The 21,161-nt window shown below is 37.0% G+C and overlaps 1 protein-coding gene across 12 annotated transcripts in view; it reads left to right on the top strand.

Moving 5' to 3' along the window:
- The window catches only part of ADGRL3 (adhesion G protein-coupled receptor L3), a 923,733-nt gene that overhangs the window by 85,104 nt on the left and 817,468 nt on the right, over nt 1-21,161 (top strand). The window lies entirely within an intron of this gene.

Raw genomic sequence — 21,161 nt, 5'->3', positions numbered from 1 at the left:
TATGCCTGTGAATCTTAGAATAGCACATGGATTAAAGTAGTTCAGCAGGGGTTGATATTGGTTTATCTTGATGAATGTGGGTAACATATAAAGTACCTAGCATGTGAAAAGATTCAGGTGGACACACATCAATATTAATTCTGTTTCACTTTCTTGTTAAGTTATGGCATTTTTAAAAACTATGAATACCATTTTGGTCAATTTTCAGTTACTTAGATAACAGTCAACATCTTGGCATAGAATTTCAATAGAATTCAGAATCTAAAATCACAGGGATGTAGTGGAAAGAATGTTTGAATAGAGAGTCTCAAGATCTTAATTCCAGTCCCAGAGTCACACCTTACCAGCTGTGTTGTTCAGAACAATTTACTTCACCTTCCTGAAATCCACCTCTCATTTACAAAAATAGGATAATAACATCTATCCAATGTAGCAGCAAAGATTGTCCTGAGAATTAAATGAAATGAATACATGTCAAAATGTTTTGTTAAGCTCCATTGCACTATAAATGATGCTATTGTTCCTATTAGGCCAAGCAATGCAAAAGTTAAGAGGGGACACTCAGAAGAAAGTAGGTATACCCTCAGACCTGTAGAAGAAGCAGTGATGGGCTAATTCCGTGAGGGAAGCCAGCCAAGAATTTATACCTGCGGGGTAAATTCTCAGTTGTAAGGGTTTGTGGCTGTGAGCAGTCAACAATTTTCAAGAGGCTGGTTAGGAAATTAAGAGAACAGATTAAAGTAAAATTGGGTAATGTTTCCCATGGATCTTTATACTTGAAAATTTTCAACTGAGACACAGCTGATCCTTTCATTTATTTTTTAACGGTAGCTGAGTTTGGCTGCCTGCAGTTACGCCATGAATCATGTTTATATTCTGAAAAAAAAAATGGTCTCTTTCATCTGCCCTTTCTCTTGTCCCACAACATGCAACTAAGATCTAAAAGTATTTTTTTCTCAAGGGAATTTTCTCGTCAGATCAAAACTCGAGTTCTGTGCAAAGATAATGAGCTTGTAGCAAATTGAATTTTAGCTTTTCTAAGACTACTGAAATATTTCTTACAGTATTTCTGGTAGGGTTCACAAGTGAAAATATGAAATGTGACATAAAATTGCAAAATATCTTAGGAAACATTGCAGTGGTATTTTGAAGGGAAAATGAAGCACTTCATTAGTAAGAAATGGTTTTGAATCCATATACAAAAGGACCAGATATGAGCATGTACAGTATCAGTCTGATTTATACCACAGGTTTTAGTTCATTTTGCATACAGACATGCCAACTCTTAATTCACATTGAACAAGACTCCTTTAATAATAAAGTCCTTATGTGGCTACAATTTAGTGCCTTAAGTTTGTTGCTGCTCCATGTCTGTTCATGATCATAAAAGAAAAATATTTCAGACTCCAGCAGATTCTGTTTGTCTAGACTGGTTTCAAAAAAAGTATTGCTTTATTTGATAATGGAAGTTGTAATATTTCAGCTTAGAGGCAGTTCCTTTTAAAAATATAGATCTATTTGGACTGTCTTGAAGCCAAAAATGTATCACTTCTGAAACTTAGTTTACTGGTACATAAGTAAACTGCTGCATTGAAAACTGGGTATTCATTGACATTTCTGAGTGGGGTTTTGTTTTGTGTTTATTAAGTAAAAATATTTGTTTCCCTGAATTAGGTCCTTTGTTTTGTATTAGCCAGCCGACTGTCTTCCTATTCATCTGTTCAGAGTACATTTACTGAACATCTACTGAACACCTTAGACAAATGTTATAATAGCAGAGGTTGTTGAGAGTGTGACTGAGGAAAGAATCTTTATTTATTTATTTTTTTCTTTTTTTTTTTCCATTTATTTTTATTAGTTGGAGGCTAATTACTTTACAATATTGTAGTGGTTTTTGTCATACATTGACATGAATCAGCCATGGATTTACACGTATTCCCCATCCCGATCCCCCCTCCCACCTCCCTCTCCACCCGATTCCTCTGGGTCTTCCCAGTGCACCAGGCCCGAGCACTTGTCTCATGCATCCCACCTGGGCTGGTGATCTGTTTCACCATAGATAATATACATGTTTCAATGCTGTTCTCTCGAAACATCCCACCCTAGCCTTCTCCCAGAGAGTCCAAAAGTCTGTTCTGTACATCTGTGTCTCTTTTTCTGTTTTGCATATAGGGTTATCGTTACCATCTTTCTAAATTCCATATATATGCATTAGTATACTGTAATGGTCTGTATCTTTCTGGCTTACTTCACTCTGTATAATGGGCTCCAGTTTCATCCATCTCATTAGAACTGATGCAAATGAATTCTTTTTAACAGCTGAGTAATATTCCATGGTGTATATGTACCACAGCTTCCTTATCCATTCATCTGCTGATGGGCATCTAGGTTGCTTCCATGTCCTGGCTATTATAAACAGTGCTGCGATGAACATTGGGGTGCACATGTCTCTTTCAGATCTGGTTTCCTCGGTGTGTATGCCCGGAAGTGGGATTGCTGGGTCATATGGCAGTTCTATTTCCATTTTTTTAAGAAATCTCCAGACTGTTCTCCATAGTGGCTGTACTAGTTTGCATTCCCACCACCAGGGTAAGAGGGTCCCCTTTTCTCCACACCCTCTCCAGCATTTATTGCTTGTAGACTTTTGGATAGCAGCCATCCTGACTGCCGTGTAATGGTACCTCATTGTGGTTTTGATTTGCATTTCTCTGATAATGAATGATGTTGAGCATCTTTTCATGTTATTGTTAGCCATCTGTATGTCTTCTTTGGAGAAATGTCTGTTTAGTTCTTTGGCCTATTTTTTGATTGGGTCATTTATTTTTCTGGAATTGAGCTGCAGAAGTTGCTTGTTTGTTTTTGAGATTAATCCTTTGTCTGTTGCTTTGTTTGCTATTATTTTCTCCCAAACTGAGGGCTGTCTTTTCACCTTGCGTATAGTTTCCTTTGTTGTGCAAAAGCTTTTAAGTTTCATTAGGTCCCATTTGTTTATTTTTGCTTTTGTTTCCAATATTCTGGGAGGTGGGTCATAGAGGATCCTGCTGTGATTTATGTCGGAGAGTGTTTTGCCTATGTTCTCCTCTAGGAGTTTTATAGTTTCTGGTCTTACATGTAGATCTTGAATCCATTTTGAGTTTATTTTTGTGTATGGTGTTAGAAAGTGTTCTAGTTTCATTCTTTTACAAGTGGTTGACCAGTTTTCCCAGCACCACTTGTTAAAGAGGTTGTCTTTTTTCCATTGTATGTCCTTGTCTCCTTTGTCAAAGATAAGGTGTCCATAGGTTGGTGGATTTATCTCTAGGCTTTCTATTCTGTTCCATTGATCTACATTTCTGTCTTTGTGCCAGTACCATACTGTCTTGATGACTGTGGCTTTGTAGTAGAGTCTGAAGTCAGGCAGGTTGATTCCTCGAGTTCCATTCTTCTTTCTCAAGATTACTTTGGCTATTCGAGGTTTTTTGTATTTCCGTACCAATTGTGAAATTATTTGTTGTAGTTCTGTGAAAAATACCGTTGGTAGCTTGATAGGGATTGCATTGAATCTATAGATTGGTTTGGATAGTATAGCCATTTTGACAATATTGATTCTTCCAATCCATGAACACGGTATATTTCTCCATCTGTTTGTGTCCTCTTTGATTTCTTTCATCAGTATTTTATAGTTTTCTATGTATAGGTCTTTTGTTTCTTTAGGTAGATATACTCCTAAGTATTTTATTCTTTTTGTTGCAATGGTGAATTGTATTGTTTCCTTAATTTCTCTTTCTGTGAGGAAAGAATCTTTAAAGAGATGACATTTAAGGTCAGGCCTAAAACATTAGAGCTGGCCCTTCATTTCTGTAAGGCTGAACTTAATGATATCTAAAGTCATATCTGTGATTCTGTGTGTGCCTGAGTAATAGAATTATCTGCTGTGACTGCCTTTATCATGTCTTGTTACGGCCTTATATTCCCGGTTGAGAACTTAAGAGGTTTCTGCTGATGTTTTTTGTTTGTTTTGCTTTTTGCCTCATTTTCCGTCTGTTATTTATTTGATCCCATCTCCCCTTTCTCCCTTACCTTGTAGCAGAAGCTCTTGGCTTTACAAGATTAATGTTAAATGTGTTGTTCTTATATTGGTTCTGTTACTAAATGTATGCGTATGGCCAAGTTACTTAACCTCTTTGGGACAAAGTTTCCTCATCTGGAAAATGAAGATATTTAAGCTTTGTAAACTACTTCAGAGTATTAGAAGGTTACTGATAGTTCAGTATTAAATGTACATGTGAAGGATTCTGAGAAGTATAAAATATGTGGGAAATATAATGTGTGTTGGTAATTTCACCCCAGGAGACACTATCAAAGAAAATTTAAACTATTTGATATATTGCTCTCTAAAATATGTTTAAAGTATTATTTTTAAGAAAAAGGACAAATTAATGTAAATAAAGTAGTTTTCTATATAAGTGCTGTTTGTTATCTCTAATCCATCTATATACAGCGCTGCCCTTATAAACAACGCGTAATTTTGGGAGACATTAATAGGGATCACATATTGGATATGTAAATTAAATGTTAACATTTTAATGTGAAATTAAAATCCCCTCTACAAAGTAGGGCTTCTAGGTGCACAGTGGTAAAGAATCCTGCCAACACAGGAGATGCAAGAGACTCAGGTTCAATCCCTGGGTTGGGAGGATCCCCTGTAGGAGGAAATGGCAACTCACTCCAGTACTCTTGCCAAGAAAATTCCATGGACAGAGGAGCCTGGAGGGCTACAGTTCATGGAGTCTCAAAGAGTTGGACACAACTTAGTGAGCATTCCAATGTATAGTTTCTTATCATCTGATATTATTTTTCCTGAGAAGATTATTTCAGAGTAGATAGGCTTTCTGAATTACAGCTTTGTTATTGTTTAATGATTCAAAAGGTGTATCTTTTTTTAAAAATAAAAGAAAACACAGAAGTCCATGCAAAGATATATATTTTAATAGCAAATATCAGAATCAATTTGTTTGCCTAACAAAAGTGCTTAATTAAATGTATTGTGAAACATTCACTTAGTGAAATGCTTTGCAGCAATTCAAACTTTTGATGAAAAATTTAAATGTTGACCCAGAAGACAGCTGTTATTTGACTGACAGATAAATGGAAAAAGAAGCTCTTGTATATTACACACACACACACAATATTACTCAGCTTTATTCCAGGAAAAAAAAAAAAAGAATGAAATAGTGCCATATACAAAGCATGGATGGGCCTGGAGATTATCATGCAAGTGAAATAAGCAAGACAAAGACAAATGCCACATTATATTGTTTATATGTGAAATCTAAAAATATGAAACAAGTGAACTTATTTACAAAAATAGGCTCTAAGACATAGAAAACAGTATTCTGGTAAGGAAGAGAAAGACAGGGATACATTTGGAGTTTGGGATTAAAATATGCATGTGTGCTGTGCTTAGTCGCTCAGTCATGTCTGACTCTTTGTGACCCGTGGACTGTAGCCCACCAGGCTCTCTGTCCATGGGATTCTCCAGGCAAGAATACTGGAGTGGGTTGCCATGCCCTCCTCCAGGGGATGATCCCAACCCAGGGATCGAACTTAGGTCTCACACATTGAAAGCAGATTCTTTACCGTCTGACCCACCAGGGAAGCCTAAAATATGCGTGAAAGTGAAAGTGAAGTTGCTCAGTCGTGTCTGACTCTTTGCGACCCCATGGACTGTAGCCCACCAGGCTCTCTGTCCATGGGATTCTCCAGGCAAGAATACTGGAGTGGGTTGCCATTTCCTTCTCCAGGGAATCTTCCCGACCCAGGGATCAAACCCAGGTCTCCCGCATTGCAGGCAGGCACTTTAACCTCTGAGCCACCAGGGAAGCCCAAAATATGCATACTACTATGTATAAAATAGGTAACTAATGGGGACCTGTTGTATGACACAGGGACCTATATTCAATATCTTGGAATAGCCTATAATGGAAGAGAATGTTAAAAAAGAACATAGGTATTTATCTATATGTATAATTGAATAACTTTATGGTTGACATGAAACTAACACCACATTCTAAATTAAGTATATTTCTATAAAAATTAAAATAAATTTTAAGAAAATTAAAAAAAAGAAAGATGAGTCAAATAATATGACCAACTTTGTAATAAACATTGATATATATGATATTGAGTACTTTCGAATATTGTATATTAAGTAGTATTTTAATTAAAACTTCTGGAAATTTCTGATAGTACTCATTTTTACATGTGACTTTATATATGTCTAAATTTTTGAAAGGTAGCAAATACTACTTTTTTATCAGACAAAATAATAAAGCTGCTTTCTGGTTTACTTTTTCGTGGAAAGGCTTTTTATTTTAAATGTATTAGTGTATGGATTGACATGAGTTTGGGCAAACTCTGGGAGATAGTGAGGAACAGGGACTCCTGGGGTGCTCCAGTCTATGGGGTGACAAAGAGTCAGGAACAGCGTAGGACTGACCAACGGTAGTGGTGTATACATGTCCATCCCAAACTCCCACACTATCTCCACACCCCTTCCCCCTTGGTAACTCTTAAGTATGTTCTCTAAGTCTGTGAGTCTGTTTCTATTTGGTAAATAAGTTCATTGAATCATTGTTACAGTTTTTTTGAAAAAAACAAAACAAAAACAAAAACAAAAAAAAAAGATTGTACTGTTTGAATTACATTTCCTAAAAGGGGAATGTTATTCCAAAAACCAGTGAGATTATGATACTCTAAACCAGATTTTTGTTGTGATTATTGTAGCAAGTATTTTTTAAGCTTTTCACATGTGAAGCTCCTTATGTTACGATTCTTGCAGTATTTCTCTGATCTAACCTTTTGGCACCTCAAGAATAGTATTTCTTGCACATTAAATTGCATTCTGATGGGGAGGTAATATTTTAAAATGATTTAACATACTTGGGAGTAGTTATATTTTTTGCAATAAGGAATTGTTAATTGTTAAGAATATCTCTAGGGATTTGTTTCTTGGATGAAGCATTAAGTTAAGAACAAGGTGTGGAAAAGAAGGCAGGATTTAGACTTTAGAATCTTCAGACTGAAACACTCCTTACCTTTGATTTCTTCTAAGTGCCTTACAGCCAAGGAAGCAAACGCTGGAGAGAATTCAGAGAAGCAATTCTGTAGAATTGGATTTTTTATATTGGGCGAGTTGACTGACCTCTACTGAGCCTTGGTTGCCTTTCTGGTTATATTTTTCTTGTACAGCATTCCATTTCTTTTATTTGACAAAACCATAATAATGATTTGGGAAAAAGCATTTTTAATGAGAAATACTAAATTACAAAAGTAGGCATGTTTCAAAGTTTAGAAAATCTTTTCAGTTTGTTATTGTCAATATCTATCTAGAGTCACTGAAGTGAATGTGACTTTCAAAACATCTACTTAGTTTCTCTGTGTTAATAAGGTACTTGACCCTTATTCTCTGGGTCTTCCAGTTCAGAACTATATCCAACGTATTTTTTATTTTGCTATCAATATTCTAAATAGGGTACAGTAGCTGCTTTTGCTTGCCTTCCAAAAGTGGAGCATTGCAGTAGACTCAGTTCAATTCAGTCAATCAGTCATGTCCGACTCTTTGTGACCCCATGGACTAAAGCACAGCAGGCCTCCCTGTCCATCACCAACTCCTGGAGTTTACTCAAACTCATGTCCATTGAGTCGGTCATACCATCCAATCATCTCATCCTCTGTTCTACCCTTCTCCTCCCACCTTCAAACTTTCCCAGCATCAGGGTCTTTTCAAATGAGTCAGTTCTTCGCATCAGGTGGCCAAAGGATTGGAGTTTCAGCTTCATCATCAGTCCATCCAGTGAACATTCAGGACAGATTTCCTTTAGGATGGTAGGATCTCCTTGCAGTCCAAGGGACTCTCAAGAGCTTTCTCCAACACCACAGTTCAAAAGCATCAAATCTTTGGTGCTCAGCTTCCTTTGTAGTCTAACTCTCACACTCATACATGACCACTGGAAAAACCATAGCTTTCATTAGATGGATCTTGGTTAGCAAGGTAGTGTCTCTGCTTTTTAATAAGCTGTCTAGTTTGATCATAGCTTTTCTTCCAAGGAGCAAGCGTCTTTTAATTTCATGGCTGCAGTCACCATCTGCAGTGATTTTGAAGCGCCCAAAAATAAAGTCTGTCACTGCTTCCACTGTTTCCCCATCTATTTGCCATGAAGTGATGGGACCAGGTGCCATGATCTTAGTTTTCTGAATGTTGAGTTTTAAGCCAACTTTTCACTCTCCTCTTTCAATTTCATCTGGAGACTTTTTAGTCCTTCTTTGCTTTCTGCCATAAGGTTAGTGTCATCTGCGTGTCTGAGGTTATTGCTATTTCTGCCGGCAGTCTTGATTCCAGCTTGTGCTTCATCCAGCTCAGCATTTCTCATGATGTACTCTGCATTTAAATTAAATAAGCAGGGTGACAATATACAGCCTTGAAGTTCACCTGGAAGTTCATGGTTCACATACTGTTGAAGACTGGACTGTAGAATTTTGAGCATTACTTTACTAGCATGTGGGATGAGTGCAATTGTGCGGTAGTTTGAGCATTCTTTGGCATTGCCTTTCTTTGGGACTGGAGTGAAAACTGACCTTTTCCAGTCCTGTGGCCACTTCTGAGTTTTCCAAATTTGCTGGCATATTGATTGCAGCACTTTCACAGCATCATCTTTTAGGTTTGAAATAGCTCAATGGGAATTCCATCACCTCCACTAACTTTGTTTGTAGTAATGCTTCCTAAGGCCCACTTGACTTCACATTCCAGGAGGTCTAGCTCTAGGTTAGTGATCACATCATTGTGATTATCTGTGCCATGAAGATCTTTTTTTGTATAGTTCTGTGTATTCTTGCCATCTATTCCAAATATCTTCTGCTTCTGTTAGGTCCACACCATTTCTGTCCTTTATTGTGCCCATTTTTTACATGAAAAGTTCCCTTGGTATCTCTAATTTTCTTGAAGAGATCTCTAGACTTTCCCATTCTATTGTTTTCCTATATTTCTTTTTTTTTTTTTGATCACTGAGGAAAGCTTTCTTATATCTTTTTGCTATTGTTTGGAACTCTGCACTAACATGGGTATATCTTTACTTCTCTGCTTTGCCTTTCACTACACTTCCTTTCATAACTGTTTGTAAGGCCTCCTCAGACAACCATTTGCCTTATTGCATTTCTTTTCCTTGGGGATGGTATTGATTCCTGCCTCCTGTACAGTGTCACGAACCTCAATCCATACTTCTTCAGGGACTCTATCAAAACTAATCCCTTGAATCTATTTGTTACTTCCACTCTATAGTCATAAGGGATTTGATTTAGGTCATACCTGAATGGTCTTAAAGAGATGGGAATACCAGACCACCTGATCTGCCTCCTGAGAAATATGTATGCAGGTCAGGAAGCAACAGTTAGAACTGGACATGGAACAACAGACTGGTTCCAAATAGGAAAAGTAGTATGTCAAAGCTGTATATTGTTACCCTGCTTATTTAACTTATATGCAGAGTACATCATGAGAAATGCTGGGCTGGAGGGAGCACAAGCTGGAATCAAGACTGCCGGGAAAATATCAATCACCTCAGATATGCAGATGACACCACCCTTATGGCAGAAAGTGAAGAACTAAAGAGCCTCTTGATGAAAGTGAAAGAGGAGAGTGAAAATGTTTGTTTAAAGCTCAACATTCAGAATACTAAGATCATGGCATCCAGTCCCATCACTTCATGGCAGATAGATGGGGAAACAGTGGAAACAGTGGGTGACTTTATTTTTCTGGGCTCCAAAATCACTGCAGATGGTGACGGCAGCCATGAAATTAAAAGATGCTTACTCCTTGGAAGGAAAGTTCTGACCAACCTAGACAGCATATTAAAAAGCAGAGACATTACTTTTCCAACAAAGGTCTGTCTAGTCAAGGCTATCGTTTTTCAAGTGGTCATGTATGGATGTGAGAGTTGGACTCTAAAGAAAGCTGAGTGCAGAATAATTGATGCTTTTGAACTGTGGTGTTGGAGAAGACTCTTGAGAGTCCCTTGGACTGCAAGGAGATCCAACCAGTCCATCCTAAAGGAGATCTGTCCTGGGTGTTCATTGGAAGGACTGATGTTGAAGCTGAAACTCCAATCCTTTGGCCACCTCATGTGAAGAGCTGTCTCATTGCAAAAGACCCTGATCCTGGAAAGATTGAGGGCAGGAAAAGAAGGGGATGACAGAGGATGAGATTGTTGGATGTCATCACTGACTCAGTGAACATGGGTTTGGGTTGACTCTGGGAGTTGGTGATGGACAGGGAGGCCTGGTGTTCTGTGATTCATGGGGTCACAAAGAGTAGGACACAACTGAGAGACTGAACTGAAATGAATGGTCTTGTGGTTTTCCCTACTTTTTTCAAGTTAAATCTGAATTTGGCAATAAAATTTCATGATCTGAGCCACAATCAGCTCCTGGTCTTATTTTTGTTGACTGTATGGAGATTCTCCATCTTTGGCTGAAAAGAGTATAATTCTGATTTCAGTATCTGGTGATGTCCACGTGTAGAGTCTTCTCTTGTGTTGCTGGAAGAAGATGTTTCCTATGACCAGTGTGTTCTCTTGGCAAAAGTCTATTATACTTTGCCCTGCTTCATTCTGTACTCCAAGGCCAGATTTGCCTGTTACTCCAGGCATTTCTCGACTTCCTACTTTTGCATTCTAATCCCCTATAATGAAAAGGACATCTTTTTTGGGTGTTAGTTCTAGAAGATCTTGTAGGTCTCATAGAAACATTCAACTTCAGCTTCTTCAGCATTACTGGTCGGGGCATAGACTTGGATTATTGTGATATTAAATGGTTTGCCTTGGAAGCGAACAGAGATCATTCTGTCGTTTTTGAGATTGTGTCCAAGTACTGCATTTCAGTCTCTTTTGTTGACCATGATGGCTACTCCATTTCTTCTAAGGGATTCTTGTCCATAGTAGTAGATAAAATGGTCATCTGAGGTAAATTCATCCTTTCCAGTCTATTTTAGTTTACTGATTCCTAAAATGTTGATGTTCACTCTTGCCATCTCCTGTTTGACCACTTCCGATTTGTTTTGATTCATAGACCTAACATTCCAGGTTCCTATGCTGTATTGCTCTTTACAGCATCTGACGTTACTTCCATCACCAGTCAAATCCACAACTGGGTGTTGTTTTTCCTTTGGCTCCATCTCTTCATTCTTTCTGGAGTGATTTCTCCACTGATCTCCAGTAGCATATTGGGCACCTACAAACCTGGCGAGTTCATTTTCAGTGACCTATCTTTTTGCCTTTTCATACTGTTCATGGGGTTCTCAAGGCAAGAATACAGTGGTTTGCCATTCCCTCCTCCAGCTGACCACATTTTGTCATAACTCTCCACCATGACCTGTTCGTCTTGGGTGGCCCTACACAGCATGGCTCATTATTTCATTGAGTTAGACAAGACTGTGATCCATGTGATCAAATTGGTTTTTGTTTTTGTGATTGTGGTTTTCAGTCTGTCTGTCCTGTGATGGAGAAGGATAAGAGGCTTATGGAAGCATTAGAATAAAGTGTAAGAAAATAAAAAGTGATAACTTGCCTCCTTTAATAATTCATTGAGATGAAACTTAGGAATAATTTGTATATGTTGAAATCCTAAGTAGCAGTCTTCATGAGTAGTCTAAAGAATAGCATTTTTATGGCTTCATTCTTTCTCTGAAGTCCTGGCAGCTGATAATCAAAATTTTCCAGTTAAAGAGGATTAAAAATGATAAGTCTCATAATTTTATAGATTATCTTACATGCTAGCAAAATAATGCTCAAAGTTCTCCAAGCCAGCACTGGGATGACCCTGAGGAATGGGATAGGGAAAGGAGGTAGTAGGGAAGGTCAGGATGGGGAACACATGTACACACACACACACAAAATCTCTAAGCCAGGCTTCAATAATACGTGAACCATGAACTTTCTGATATTAAAACTGGTTTTAGAAAAGGCAGAGGAAACAGAGATCAAATTGCCAACATCCGCTGGATCATTGAAAAAGCAAGAGAGTTCCAAAACATCTATTTCTGCTTTATTGACTATGCCAAAGCCTTTGACTCTGTGGATCACAATAAACTGTGGAAAATTCTGAAAGAGATGGGAATACCAGACCACCCAACCTGCCTCTTAAGAAACCTGTATGCAGGTTAGGAAGCAACAGTTAGAACTGGACATGGAACAACAGACTAGTTCCAAATAGAAAAGGAGTACGTCAAGGCTGTATATTGTCACCCTGCCTATTTAACTTATATGCACAGTACATCGTGAGAAATGCTGGGCTGAAGGAAACACAAGCTGGAATCAAGGTTGCTGGGAGAAATATCAATCACCTCAGATACGCAGATGACACCACCCTTATGGCAGAAAGTGAAGAACTAAAGAGCGTCTTGATGAAAGTGAAAGAGAGTAATATAGTTGACTTAAAGCTCAAAATTCAGAAAACTAAGATCATGGCATCCGGTTCCATCACTTCATGGCAGATAGATGGGGAAACAGTGGAAATAGTCACAGACTTTATTTTTGAGGGTTCCAGAATCCCTGTAGATGGTGACTGAAGCTATGAAATAAAAAGATGCTTAGTTCTTGGAACCAAAATTATGACCAACCTAGACAGTGTATTAAAAAGCAGAGACAACACTTTGCCAACAAAGGTCTGTCTAGTCCAAACCATGGTTTTCCGAGTAGTCATGTGTAGATGTGAGAGTTGGACTATAAAGAAAGCTGAGTGCAGAATAATTGATGCTTTTCAACTGTGGTGTTGGAGAAGACTCTTGAGAGTCCCTTGGACTGCAAAGAGATCCAACCAGTCCATCCTAAAGGAGGTCAGTCCTGGGTGTTCGTTGGAAGGACTGATGTTGAAGCTGAAACTCCAATCCTTTGGTCACCTGATGCGAAGAATTGACTCATTGGAAAAGGCCCTGATGCTGGGAAAGATTAAAGGCGAGCGGAGAAGGGGACGGCCAAGAATGGCATGGTTGCATGGCATCACCAACTCAATGGACCTGAGTTTGAGAACACTCTAGGAGTTGGTGATGGATAGGGAGGTCTGGCATGCTGTAGTCCATGGGGTCGCAAAGAGTTGGACATGACTGAGCGACTGACCTGACTGATGTTTAACAGCTGCTCTCAGAAGATCGAATTCAGGACTGTATCATGTTTAAAATCCACCTTTGGTTATTAAGTTGATTGTTAATATTTTAATTTTCATATAAGGTAGTTTTTGTGTTAGAGTTTTTTGGAATATATAGTAATGTATTATAGTGGGAAGTTGGCTTTGAGAGTGTGTAAGTTAGATTCATAATGCTTTTAAATTGATAACATTTTAGGTGTTTTTTGAGTAAAATTTTTAGATATTTTGTGGATTCACTAAAGAGATCCCCACACCTTTTATTATAATTAGCATGATATATCCTTTCTAGTTCCTTTTTAAATAATCTTTTTATGTTACATCTGATGAACTGTTTATCAATGGTGAATACAGTTGATATAAATACTGAAATTCTGCAGTAGCTGACATTCAAATTTGAACTTTAGACTCACAATTCAAATTTACTGAATTGTTGGAACCTCTGGAGTGTGACAACCAGTGGTTATTTTATTCATTCACAGTTACTTGGCAGACCTGAAGTTTTTGTTATCCATTGAAAGTCTTCGAATGTAAAGGTCTTCCTCATAATATGACATAAATTTTCATATTGAAAATTGTTTTGTTTAATGATAGTCCAGCTACTTTTCATAGTGAAGAACACGTCTTCTTTCTTTTTTTTTCCCCTTTGTTTAGTTATGGTCCAGCTGTTAAAAAAAAAAACAAAAAAAACCAAAACACTACACTGTTCTTTGTAATATGTTCTCATGCCAAAGAGAATCCTAATAGAAGGTTGCATTTAGCTTACTAGCCAGTCACACATTTTAAAGGTCTTCAATAGAGCCACCAATAATTCTATCACATACTGCCTAATATAATTCGGAAGTATGAAAATATTCCTCTCTGATTCCTTTATGTTTATTTTTTTTTTTTTTGCAAATAAAGTAGTAAATGTATAACTTGGGTATATTGGAATTGATTAGCCTTCCTGCTCTTCATAACTATAGGTAGCACTGGCTTGATGGCTAAAAGTTACTTTCCTCAGAAATGGCTAATTAGCAATTGAGACTTTTTTCAGGGACCCCTTTTCAGTGGTAGTCATGAACAGGACTTTCAGGTCTTTTAATTCCATCTTTTTCTCTTTTTTAACTTTTTCTATTTTTTCCTTTTGCAGCAGCTGCCTCACTCAGGTGCTGATGACCTCAGTTAGACCTGCGCTAGTCTCTTCCTTCAGCTCTGCTAGTCATAAATTCTGTTACCTTGTGCCTAGGAAGTCAGAGACATTACTCTCTGTTAACTAACTTTCAGCAATGGTGCCGACTCCTCAATTCTCCAAAGTATAGTAGAGAATCGACTCCAGTGGTTCAGACTTTACTGGTAAAGTTCAAGGATAACCAAAGAAAAATAACACACAGTACAATACAGATGTTGTTAAAGAAATTTCATATCTTAAAAGCTTAAGTTTATCCTAAGTCTTCTAGCTCCTTACCTGTTTCTGGAACCCTGGGGCAGCTTACTCTTCCAAGTGGAGTACTTTATGCATCCACCTCACTGCCCTCTACATTTTGGTACAAATTTGAGAGGATCGTGCCCAGGGTCCTTAATCTCCCCGGATGTCAAAATGATTCATAGTGCTAGGGTCCACACTCCAGAGCATCCCCCTACAATTATGTAACTATATGCACTTCATCCAGAATTACACAGTTGTGGTCCGGTCCCTAATACATGATCGAAGCCAGTGCCTTCTGGAGTATTTATTCTTAATAACATATCCTGACTATTTCAGTGTCTTTCCATTCATCTTAATTGATGTGAAGTGACACAGAATGGTCTTTAATTCCAGATCTCCTACAAACAACTATTCAAACAAGCAGGAATTTTCACAGAGCCTTCTCCAGAAGTAACAAAACACCATAACCTTGTAACACATTTATACTTAAGACATATGATTGACTTTCTTAACCAGAGTCCACTGTCTCTCTTTGTAAAATATCTGTATCAAGTGATTCTATTGCTTTTAAGTCTCCTGTGAGAAATAATGGACAATTGTTTGCTTTATATTAACCAAATAGGGCCATATTCTGCACCCATATGTACAGAAAAGTATATGGCAGTTATAAATAAAAGCTCAGTGCCTACTCTCTACCAAAGCATCTCACCACGTATTATTTATGAGCTGCATATAAATGATGGATCCAGAGATATATATTTCCTCATTCTAAAAGTATGCAGCATTTTATCTACTAATTGCTGTTTTTGATTATCAAAGAAATCAGTTTCCTATTTATAAAAATATTTTCATTGTATTAGTATGGAATGTTTAGAAATCTATTATCAACTACTCTTAACTTTATCTAGCTATAAAAATAATTGGTGGAACATATGCAAAATTTTAGCATTGGGGTATTCACTTATATAATGGAAGAATTCATTGAAAGAATGTGTGTTTTCTTTTTTTTTTTTCATTTATTTTTATTAGTTGGAGGCTAATTACTTCACAACATTGCTGTGTGTTTTCTTAAAATGTCTAAAGAAATAGTGAGATTTCATCATATTGACGTGGGCAGGAGATCAAACTGGAAAATATATCAGCATATATGAATTGACAGGACACTGTGCTTCCTTTCCTCCTTTCCTCCCTCCCCCTATCCCTTCCTCTATTCTTCAAGCTATCCTGAGTTCTCCTTATTTTATCATCTTATTTTACCAATGGCTTTGTTTCATCATTCCATGTTAGCTTAATGATCTTAATGTCCAAAAATATGTATTTGTGAGATGGTCGGACACAGGTAGATGGATATGGTTTCAGGCAATGAAAGAGAAACTACTTAATCTGTCAAGAAAGAAAGAAATATGACCCCGGCTTTATTTAGTATAGTGCTTTAGCCAGCTGGGATACCGTATATTAAAAAAATAAATAAATAAAACATCTCTCCAGATGCTAATTACAACAGAAGGGTTTACCACCTGCACTGATTAAATCAACCTTGAAAAATTATGCATTTATCTTACTAGGTAAAAATATAGAATATTTATCAACAAATGGAAGAGCAGATATATGGGGATATATATATATATAGTTTTAGTTTTCATACCTGGAATACTGCTGAGTTTTAAGTTGTATATATAAAATGAGGGGTATATTTCTTTTAATTTTTGGTGGTTGCTAGAAATAGTTAAGTAATTTTCTTGATGGTAAACTTGACCAAATATAATTTCTAAAATATAAAATGCATGCACATCAGTACTTTTTCTTCGTTCCCCTGGCTGTGCATCTGGACCGCCAATAGTCCATGGATTGAGCCTCGCATTGCCCCTTTTGGAGCAGCCTTGCGGCTCAGTCCCGCTTTGCACATCCCAGTGTCTGTGTCTTGCTCAGCGCTCTTCTGTGCCGCTAGGGAAACCATGCTCCAGGCTTCCGAAACAGGACAGTCATTCATTGTTGCAAACAGAAGAAAACATGTTCTCCAGACTCACTTTTAACTTATCCTTGCTTCAGTCAGAGGTTTAAAGGGATCCAGTTTGGAGCTCAGCATTATGTTAAAAATTGACTTAGGTTTTGTGAAATGCTTTCTTTTGGTGCTTTCCCTGCATTCCAGTGATCTTGAATTAATTAATATGGTACCATTAAGAACAGAGAGGGGGCTGTTCCCTCTTAGGAATTTAAAAATCATTTTTTTCACTTGGTGCTTCCGCTTGGACTTTCCTTTAACTTTCCTTATCTTTTTTTTCTTTTTTTCCCAGCAATTCATGCATAGGAGAACTGAAGAAGAGTGTTTAATTCTCTTAAAAAAAAAAAAAAATGAAACATGATCTTAAATATATTAAAATATTTTGATTTATTCTGCTGTAAAATTAATTCTCTTTGTGGCCAACTATTTCACAGCAGCTTGGCATGGGGATATAGAGTGTGTTTTTAAAAATATAGTTATTTGAAACTTGATTTATCATTTTGGCTCAAATATATGAACCCATAGAATATTTCACATGGATTGCAGTGCCAAATTCATGTCATCCCCCAGAACAAAACAATGAAGTTTGTTTTTTGATTGGAGCCTGGAGTCACTTGTTTAGTAGTTTTTTTTTTTTTCCCCCCAACAGTTAAGATTTTTACTTTGTCATGAAAGCTGACTGGCCTTGGCAATGAAATTTTAAAATAATGTTTGATTTTTAACAATCCTATTTTTTGGAAGTAAAATTTAAAAGTTTTTTCTAGAATCTTTAAAGCATTTCAGATGGTGACAGAAGTCATAAAATGAGAGAAGATAAATTCAGTCTGACACTTCAAGATGGTGTCTGTATAACTAAGGCAAATTGGTGAGTTGTATATAAATACCCAGTGAATTGGGAAACTGCAAATAGTTAGATATAATAATTCAGTCCGACATGAATTTTTCCTTCTTTTGTATACCGAGACAAACCTTGTGTACCTTGGTAAATTCTTTTGTAATTTCATCACATTCATTGAATTTTTCAGCAGTATATTATTTCTAGAAGTCCTAATTTGAATAAGATAAGAAAAGGAGGGAGAAAATCCCCCAAATTCAGTACACACACATTCTTTCTCTCAATATGTAGTGTTGGAAATAATATTTCTTTCAAAGTTATAAAATCCACAATTTTTCTTTTTAAATGTGGTCACCAGTTTTATGCACATTTCTTGCCCCACCCCCCAATTTTATCCTTTTGTTTTTGGTAAACAAGGTGTCTGTGAAGTGAAAGTTGCTCAGTTGTGTCCAACTCTCTGCGACCTCATGGACTATATAGTCCGTTGAATTCTCTAGGCCAGAATACTGGAGTGGGTAGCCTCTCCCTTCTCTAGGGGATCTTCCCAACCCAGGGATCGGACCAAGGTCTACTTCATTGCAGGCAGATTCTTTACCAGCTGAGTCACAAGGGAAGCCCAAGATGTCTGTATTCTTTTGTAATTGCTAAAGGACTTAAAATTACTAGTAATTTTGTAATTACTAAAGTCAAAGGACTCCTTAAATGTATATAAAAAAAAGCAGTGTCCAGCTTTACTTTCACTGACTATTATTTAATGACTGAATATCAGCAATAAATATGGAGCTCTTTATAGTCATGATTTTGCATAGGTAGAAGAGACCAAGTTCTCAGTTCTTGAATAGAAGGTACATTTTAACACACCAACGTAGAAACAGTCCAAGCACAAACTGCTTGTGGATAGTGTAGTTATATTGTAGAAGTGTACTACACTATGTAGAAGGCACACTTCAATGATCATTTGCCCCCTTTAACATCTTAGTATTTTAATAATAGACCATTACTAATGCAGTCTTTTATACTGTGGTCTTGCACCAGAGTATAAATATGTTTGACGTTGTTGTTAAGGTGACACATCATTTTCTTGTATATTGAGATTTTCATCTTAATGCATTATACCTGTCTGGTGAGGAAAACTTTAATGTTCTCTTGAAACATTTAAAAAAACAAAAACCCTGGAAAGTAAAAATGTCCCCTCTAAGGGATTAGAGGTAATTTTACTGACTATGTTTTCTGTATTATAGAAAAATGATTGTTTGAATAAATGTTACTCTTTTGTGTAGATTTATTAAATTGTATAAGAATTCTGTAAGCAGCTTTCTCAGTGGTAATCAAAAGCATAAAAATATGGGCTATGCTTGTGTGATATTTTTCAAAGGTACTGTTTATAGCTCTGCCTCTTTAGGAGGAATTGAAAATATAGGATGGTGGATATAGATTTTTTGGTAACTTGAGAAAACTTATCCTTGAGGACGGATAGTACCTGTCTCTTGATATATAACTTTAGTAAGTTAAATTGTTTAGTATGATTAATGGTTTTGAGGTATTATAGTTGAAGTAGTGATAATGATTTTAGAAACAGGTAAAAATCTGACCTAGGTAACTTAATAAAATATGTGAATGTACTGATTTTACTAGTGAGTTGAAGGATATATCTGGCTTCAAGCAGTATGATCAGAACTAGCATTTCTCTTTCTCCGTTTCTTGGTGCTTCTCCCTCACTGTTGACTCTGTACTCTAGTGAGCCAAAGATGGTAGGCCACAAGCTGTAGGACTACAGGATTTTTCTTTAAAATCCTGATCAATAGGAAAAAAATCAGCTTCCCATATTGTTTTGTAAAAGTCCCAGGATCAATGCTATTGACTCCAACTGGCCTGACTGGGAGAAGAGACATATCCCAGTCCATCTGAAGGTCAGTGAGGATGGCATGTACTAATTGACCTCAATCAATAAAGGGTTATGTTTCAATGAGTATGACACCAGTTTCCTATTGCTGAGAAACTTGGAGTACTATTTAGAAAAGATAATGGATGCAGGATTGACAACCACAGATTTTCACTGTAGTCATAATTGTTTTATTTTTGGAGCTCATGGACAGTGAAGCTACCGATGGGTTGAGAGGGCTTAGCATGCTTGTTTTTTAATGTTTTGAACACTGATTTTCACCTCCTCATCCTTATTGCTGTTTAGTCACTAAGTAGTACCTGACTCTTTTGTAACTCCATGGACTATAGCCCACTAGGCTCCTCTGTCTGTGGAATTCTCCAGGCAAGGATATTGGAATAGGTTGCCATTCCCTTCTCCAGGGGATCTTTCTGACTCAGGGACTGAACCTGGGTCTCCTGAATTGCAGACAGATTCTTATGGTCTGAGCCAGTAGGAAAGCCCAGAAGCAGACTATAACGTAATTCTTTTAGACCTTACTCTAATGGGCTGCTGAAGAGGACCATTTTCTCAGTTCTATGCCGTCAATAGTAATAGTATGCCATCAGAAGTTTTGCTGGGAGGAAAATGTTTCTCTGTGCTTTCTAGCTGCAATGTGCCTCCCTTCATAAATGGATTTTTTAACCTAGTCCTTAAGATATCTCCTTGGTTTAGCAACTTTTGGCTCTATATAACAGAAGATCAAGCTAGCAGTGACCTTATCCAAAGGACACTTGCTTACTTCAAAAGAATTCCGAAAGACGGTGGTACTTGTGACGATTTGGTTTTTCAACTGAATCATCAAGGACCTTTTCTCTTTTCAGAGGCTTTGGTATATAATTTTGCTAACTGTAGGTAGTAAAATGGCTTTCAGATATCTTGGCATCAGGTCCTGACATAACAGCATTCAAAAACAGAAGTATAATAGATTGCACAAATATTTTTCTGAAGTCACCCAGTACCCTACCCCCATCCCCAATTGCATATCATTAACTAGAACAATAGACTGTAAATAAATGTTATCATGTTCTATATTCATAATAGAGGCTGTGCCAGGTAGAGCGTGACTGAGAGCACTTGTGTGGCTGGGATCTCCCATTGCTGCTGAAAGTAAATAGGAGATAATTCCTTCGTCTTATGTAGAGGCATGGGGGTGAGAGACCATCCCATACTGAAGACTTGGTAATGAAAACCACTTTTTTTAATCTGTTTTAGTTCTTGTGCTTTTTCAGTGGTTCTGAATCTTTAGAATAATGTCATTTTAACAAAGTATTTCACATAATAGAAGCAAGTTCTGCTAAACCTGTCATCCTTGCCTGCTTCCTCCATCAAGATGCTAATGATGAAAACAGGATAGGTCAAAATAAATTAGGCAAAAAAGTAAAGTAAAATTATGCAGATATGTGCATGTATACACACAGAATGTTATATACACCTGGATATGTGTATGTATTATCATGTATTTTGGAGGTGCACATTGCCATGATGTAGCACAACTGAAGAATTCTAGTAATTTAAAATAGCCTTATCAGGTTTTTCTTTCATTTACTGATTTCCAAGCTTTTCTTCTTTCATAGGCTCAGATACTGCTCTCTTTCCATTCAAAATTTATATGATCAGTGTAATCTATTAACAAGAAATGCTTTAAATACATTTTCACCCACAGAAAGTATTAGCATCATCTTAGAGAAATGTTTGCTTACTACACTTTGCACCATCTTTCTCTCTCATTTCATGTCTGACTAATAAGATACTTATCATTGTACTGACTTAAATAATTATGATGTAGATAATTTTGCTTCCCTGGTCACTTCCAACATTAGAA

Source organism: Cervus elaphus, chromosome 6 (genome assembly GCF_910594005.1).
Source record: "Cervus elaphus chromosome 6, mCerEla1.1, whole genome shotgun sequence".
NCBI lineage: Eukaryota > Metazoa > Chordata > Mammalia > Artiodactyla > Cervidae > Cervus > Cervus elaphus.
Note: the sequence above shows the minus strand (reverse complement) of the source record. Positions and strands in the feature narration are given on the sequence as shown.